A 7,819-nucleotide genomic window follows, 5' to 3' on the forward strand; every position below is an offset into this window, starting at 1 on the left:
ATATATACCATTCAATATATACACTACCTTAAATAAAAGTATAAAACATATGCTATTTAATATAATAAATTAATAATACTTGATAGTAAATTAATAATGTATTAAAACTAAGTTTTTAATTTCAGTTTGTGAAATTCTGAATTTTCAAAAAAAAATCTTAACCGGCCGGGCCGGGCTAGTTAATCGACGGGCCCAAATCGGGTTGGGTCCGGGCCGGGTTAATCGGGCCCAAATCAAAAACCCAATCGTACCGAGACCGGGACCCCTAAAGCCCTTGGGCTTATCGGGTCGGGTCAATCCGGACCGGTTTAATTATTTGGGCCGGTTCGGGCCGGTTTTAATCGGCCCGTTTGACACCCTTAGTCCATATCCAAAAAAATCTTTTGGTTTTTGGGCATTCGTGTGTTTTTCCAAATAAACAAGTTTATTGTATTACTTTATTCGTGTGTTTTTCCAAATAAACAAGTTTATCATATTACTTTATAATTTGTCTCAAATATTCATACAATATAGTGCCCCATTTATAACCCAACTTGAAAAAACTAAGGCTGCATTTATTTTTATTAAGATTTAGACGTTTAAATTTGGATGCATATTTGAATAATTAAGATATCATCTTTAATTTAAAAATTGAATGGTTAAGATTATTTATTTTTCAATATCTGAATACGCAAAATTTATTTATTTGTATATATAATAAAAAATATAATTTAAATAAAAAATAAATATTTTAAAAAATATTTGATTCAATACAGTAATATTATTCTTTAATTAAAAAAAATATTTATATTTGTTAGTGATAATGAAAATGGTTTGTAATAATGGTGGTAGAGGCGAATTCAGGATTTAGGGTTTATGGATTCCCCATATTAGATAAAAATAAAATCAAATAGTAACTAAGGGGATTTGAACCCGCAATCAAGAGGAACTTTTACAAGTCCCTCTACTCCACTAGACCAACAACACATTTTATTTAGTAAGTTTTACATAAATCTTAAAAAGTTTATCCATATTTACACCTTATCTCAACTTTATTCAAAATCTCATAAAATTCTGATTTTGTGTTTTTAAGATACATATAAGTTAAAAGTGATAAAAGTTGATGATACATCTTAAAAATTAACTAATTAACTTAAATTAAGGAATGTAATGGTAACTACAATATTAAAGCAACAATTTACTCAACCAATCATCTGATTAACTAAAAAAATCTCCTAAAAGACGACATTATGTTACTAATTCAAATTTTTTTAAATATCATCTCCCTATTTAATTTGGAGATTTATTCTTCTTCTCTTTTTATTTTTTTCTTCTACATTAGGGATATCAAATCTTCCAGTAGGATTGCCTGGGTTAGGTGTTTCAAATTTGTCTTTCAAGATACCAAGATCAGTAGCATGGTTGATAGGTCAAAGCTTGGGCAATTGATCAAGAATCTAAGAGAAAACAAACCATATTTCACAAACAACAGATATCCCCCACAACCAAACTGCATCATTGTTGGGATGCTTCATTCTTTATATCGAGAAAATTTCAAGTAGAACAAATTGAACAATGATAAAAAATCTGAATGTACATTTTCGAAGGGACTTGCGATTGATGTGGGCATTGTGGAGTGTTTTTTACGGAACCACCACCAAGGTTCGAACTCATACAATGGGGGGAGGACGACGACGACGACGACGACGACGATGATGATGAAGAAATGAATGATGTGGGATTTTTGTAATTTAACACCATAATTTTCTTTTCTTTACGAGTGATTGATGTATGTCCGTTTGTCTTTGATGGTCCTTATTTAAATAGTTTTACTGTAGTACTTTGGGTAGAAGTTTGAGAGATGCATAATACCTTGTGGATGTAATAGTGTTCTTTAAGGATTTGTTGTTGATAGTTATACTGTTGTGATTGTAGAGATACATACATGTGTTAATAAGAGATACACAACAAGTTTGAGTAAACAAATGTTTGTTGTTTTTTCATGTTAGGGCATCGTCACCTTATGTGACTCTAACAATTAAAATATACATATTATTATGAAAGATACATATATGTATAAGAAGAAATACATTTTTTAAATTCTGTAAGAGATGCACACTACATTATAACAATTTTATATATATCTCTTACTGTACTAATATGATGCCTCTTATTACATGTTACATTGAAGTTATCTAACCAGAGATATATAAATTAAATGTATAATTTACACGAAGATACAAGATGACAAAACTTATCTAATGTATTGAAATATGTATTTGACATCTTTAGACTTGACATTTAACAATCATATAACAAGAGATACATTTTTTAAAGTATGTAAAAGATACATACTACATTATAATAATTTTATATGTATCTCTTACTGTACTAATATGCATGACTCTTATACATGTTACACTGAAGTTATCTAACAAGAGATACATAAAGTAGATGTACAATGTACACGGAGATACAAGATGACAAAATGTATCTAATGTATTTGACACATGTGCATATTTGCAATCAACTTATATATGATAGATATAACCATATTCTTATACAACACAATACTTCTTATAGATAATCAATATGTACAACACTCATAATACTTCTTAATAGAACACTTGGAATATTCAACTAGAATAGTTCAACCGAGATACATATATTTTGGATAACATAATTCATACACTACAATGAGATACATTACAATATATAAGTTAGATTATTGATTGATTATTTACCAGTGAAGCATTACTACGTAACTTGACACATAAATCTACCAGTAGAATAAAAAGTATAAAGATACATTATACTATACAACTTTTGTGTCGAAATACATCACTATAGATAGATTTTAAGAGAGATACATAAGACTATTATATATCTCACTTATAAATTTAACATATTTTCAATAATTAAACTGGTGTAAATTTCTCAATGACGATCTAATCAAAATTTTTAGAAATAACATTAAGTCCTCCAGGAACTTGGCCTCCAGATAACACCACTTCAATTTTCAAGATCTGATTTATCGCAACATTCCTAGAAGCATCAGGCACCAATGATACAAATATTTTTCCGTATAAGCAAGAAAAAAGCTCTGTAATTTCTCTAAAATCAAAAAGAATCAGAAGCTTTGGAAATAGTTGAAGAAGAAAAATTGCACCAAGAAAAAATATGAACGAAAAATCGGCCTCCAGGAATTTGGCCTCCAGATAACACCACTTAAATTTTTAAGATCTGATTCACCGTAACATTTTTAGAAGCATCGGGCATCAATGATATAGATGGTTGTCTATATACGGAAGAAAAAATCTTTGCAAGTTCCTCTGTAATCAAGAAGAATCAGAAGCTTTGCAACTAGTTGAAGAAGAAAAATCACGTCAAGAAAAAATAACAAGAAAATATCATAGTAATCATGCTCGATAGTAAAATCAATGATAATTCATCCCAAAATTTGGAAAATACCGCAATAAGCATGAAAATATGAAAATAAATATGTAATTCAACTTATAATTCACTTGAAATCTCATAATCTTGTAAATGGCAACATTGGGTATGAACCCTAATTTCAATTTCATGAAAAATCATATAAAATAAAATAATTTTGTAATTTAAAATAAGTTTTGGGCACAAGGATGAAAGAAGTATCCTTGTTCATAACCCCACATACCTTGATTGAAGATTAGATGAAGAAACTTGATCTATTGATTTCTATTTGAGTTCTTGAAGATGGATCCTTGATTATCTTACCTTGGGAATCCTCAATCTTAAGCTTTCTTGGAGAAACTATGGTGGAATTTGATTTCTTGGAGAAGGAGCTTTGAACTCTAGGATTTTTATTTGAGAGAAAAATTGATGAATATAAGCCTAAAGTGCTTAGAATAGACTTAAATCTTATGTTTGGACGGATTGGGGGCTTGGGTATTGACCAAAATACCCTTTTTAAAGTCTCAAACGGAACTGAAAAATGATAAAAAATACAATTTATTGTGCCACTGCGACGCGCCACTATCGCGGTGGCTCATTAAAAAAAGGACGAATGGGAACTGGGCTTTCTTCATGACTCAGAGCTATCGTGGTGCCCTATAATTTTTTCCATTTTGGCCACTGACGCGACGCGGCAACATCGCATTGGTCAACTGGATTTTGATAAATGGGAATTTAAACCTCTCCGCAATGCCCCGATATTGCGGAGGTCTACTGGAATTGACAATTATGAATCGTGCCTTCACCGTGACGCGCTGAGAGTCCAGATGGCACACTGTTTTACTAAAAATGCTCTAATTTCTTCATTGAGTGTCGAAATTGGGCGAATTTGGTATCGATGGAAAGCTTATCGTTGAAATAAATATTATTCATTTTGGAAGCTATCTTTTAACATTCTAGGAACAAATTTAAGAAAAAAATACGGGGTATTACAATGACATGGTACATTAGGTCATAGTAATATTGCTTCTCATAAAAGACTTAATAAAATAAAATTAATTCCTGCAGTAAATATTGACAATATTTTTAAATGTTCTGTGTGTATTGAAGCAAAGCATTCCAAGAAACCTTTTAATTATGTTGCTAGTAAAAAGACTGAATTACTTGAACTAGTACATTTAGACTTAGTAGATTTTAAGAGCTCTGTTAACAAAAGTGGAAAGAAGTATTACATGAATTTTGTTGATGAATTTTCTAGGTACACTAAGGTATACCTCCTTAAATCTAAAGATGAGGTTGAAAAAATATTTTTAAAATTCAAAGTAGAAGTAGAAAAATCAATTAGACAGAAAAATTCAGAGATTTAGATTTGATAGAGGCAGTGAATACAGTACTAAAATTCTAAAAGATTTTTGAGAAAAAAAATGATATTATCCATGAGTTTAGTGCTCCTTATACTCCCCCAGAAAATAGTATAGCCGAACGAAAGAATATAACTCTTAGGAAAATGTTGAATTCTATGCCTTTAAACTCAGGTCTACCTGACTATATGTGGGGAAAAGCTGCCTTGTCTACATGCGATATTCTTAATAGAGTCACTCATAAAAAGTTAGACGAGACCTTATATGAGTTATGGAAAGGGTTTGCCCCTAACTTGAAATTTCTTAAAGCGTAAGGGTGTTTGGCTAAGGTTGGTCCACCTGATTTTAGACGGGTAAATGTAGGCTCTAAGACTTTTGACTCTATATTTATTGGTTATGCTCAAAATAGTGTTGCTTATAGATTTATGTCATTAAATGATTATTCTATTTTTGAATCTAGAGATGCAAAATTTTTTGAGCATGTTTTTCTTTTAAACAATGGTGTGCCTAGTGATGTGTAAATAATACTTCTATATCTATGTCTGTTAACTCTCATGTTATGTCTGGATCTGATATTATTGCTAAAGAGCCTAAAAATGAACTTAGAAAAAGTAAAAGATGTGGAACTGAGATTAATTTTGGTCCTTATTTTATCACCACTTTTTAACTGAGGATTTTCATATCGATACTTTAAATGATGAATTAGTGTTTATCTATTTAATAGAAGAAGACCCTAAGACATGATGAAGCAATGAGTTCAATAAATACGATATTTTGAAAAGAGACTATTAAAAGTGAATTATACTTTATAGTCTCCAATCACACTTGAGACTTGTATAATTTTCCTAAAGGTTGTAAACCTATAAGTAGTAAGTAGATATTTTTGAAAAAAAATTGAGGCATGATGGTACAATTGAGACATATAAGGCTAAACTTGTGATTAAGGGTTTTAACCAAAAGAAAGATGTTGATTATTTTGATACTTATTCTCCTATGACTAAAATATCGACCATTAGGACTCTTATTGCTCTAGCCGCTATTAATAGTTTAGTGGTACCATAAATGGATATCAAAACTACATTTTTAAATGGTAATTTAGAGGAAGAGATCTATATGACTCAACCTAAGGGTTTTGACGTCCCAGGACATGAGGATAAAGTATGTAAATTGATAAAGTCCTTATATGGACTTAAGCAGATACCTAAGTAGTGGTGTGCAAAATTTAATTTCACATTAATGAATAATAACATTGTTGTTAATTCATCAAATACCCATGTTTATTCTAAAATGAAAGGATCAGATTGTGTGATTATATGTTTATATATGAATGACATGTTAATCTTCGGCCCTAATGTGAATGTTGTAAATAAGATTAAGAAATTTTTATTTTTTAAATTTGAAATGAAAGACCTTGGAGAAGCTAATGTGATTTTAGGGATTAATATCAAAAGAACTATTAATAGATTCTTTTTGTGTCAGTCTCATTATATTGAAAAAATGTTGAAAAGGTTTGATTGTTTTGATGTAATTTCAATAAGAACTCATTGTGATCCTATCATACACTTGAAAAAAATAAAGATTTCAGTGTTTCTCAAACTGAATATGCTAAAATAATTGGGAGTGGAATGTTTTTCATGAACTATACTCAGCCTAATATAGCTTATGCTGTTAGTAGATTGAGTAGATATACTCTTAATGCTAGTAGTGAACACTGAAATGTTCTTCATCGCTTGTTAAGGTATCTAAGAGGCTCTATGGACTGGTGTTTGTAGTTTAATAAATTTCCTACCATTTTAAAAGATTTTTTTAATTCTGTAATGCCCCAAAAATGGGTCCTGAGACATCATACGGTGTTCGAGACTACGAGTAGCCTCAAGCTAACCCTATAAGCCTTCTACTAAATTTGAAGCTTATAATAAAGTAAATGTAGATATATAGTCAAAGCTAAAATGCAAAATTCTGTATGAGATAAGGTGAAACTGTCTAAATATAATATCTGAAAGTATTGAACTCAAGAATCTAGTAAATCAATACTGGAAATCTGAAAATATCTAGCATTCTGACAAGCCTCTACTACTAATAACTAGAGAGCCACTGGGACAAATCCCCAGTTGTCTCGAACTATCGGCGAATACTGAATCATCTATACTAGTAAGCTAAAAAACTAAATAACTGGGTCCCTAAACTATGAGAACTCACCAACTATTGGTATGCAGATAGAGATGCTCAAAATCATTCACGCTGCTGAAACTGAGCACTTGAACCTACATTATGAGATAATGTAGCACATAGACGAATGCACAAGTAATCAATATCTCAATATTATTATAAATTTGTAAAAGAATGCATGCTAAATGTAGATGATTCACATAAGCTGGAATATCTAAAAACTGAAAATCATAAGCATGAATAGCAAAACATGTTGCATAGATCTAGTGAGTCATAACATTTAGTTTTAAAAAGCTGTACTTGTATTCTATCTTTAAATCATGCTGTCTAAGTGTAGAAAGGAATCACTTTTATATCTGAAATCTGAAAGCTGACATCTGTAACTAATGCCTCATATAAAGCAATAGCTGAATAAAATTTGTGAGCCTTTACACTTAGTTTCTAAAAGTTTTTTTGTTATTCTTTACTCTTTTTTGTAAGTTGTAGGGAGGTTCTTCTAACCGACATACACTATGTGAGCTATCATAGTGTCCAACATCTAGTTCCCTTATGGAAAAACCTCACGTTGGGGAGAGGTATCATACTCTTGCCAAGGAGTATAACCTAATCTAAGTGATCACATCTGTATCTATCATCCATATAGAAATGAGAATAATTTGATAATCTAAACCTATGTTGGCTCGTAGTTTGGGGCATGTGAACATACCTAACACGGTACTAAATACTACTCCCTTTAATTGTATGCTCATTCGGTAGGAAATCCATTTTAAAAACTAATATAAGGGTTTACAATGAAAACCTCTTGTAAATTTATTTTTACAGTAAACTGTAGCTAAATCTATAAAGTGGATTTCATATCTAAGCTGAGATCAAAAGAT

This window comes from Capsicum annuum, chromosome 5 (genome assembly GCF_002878395.1).
Source record: "Capsicum annuum cultivar UCD-10X-F1 chromosome 5, UCD10Xv1.1, whole genome shotgun sequence".
In the NCBI taxonomy this organism is placed as follows: domain Eukaryota; kingdom Viridiplantae; phylum Streptophyta; class Magnoliopsida; order Solanales; family Solanaceae; genus Capsicum; species Capsicum annuum.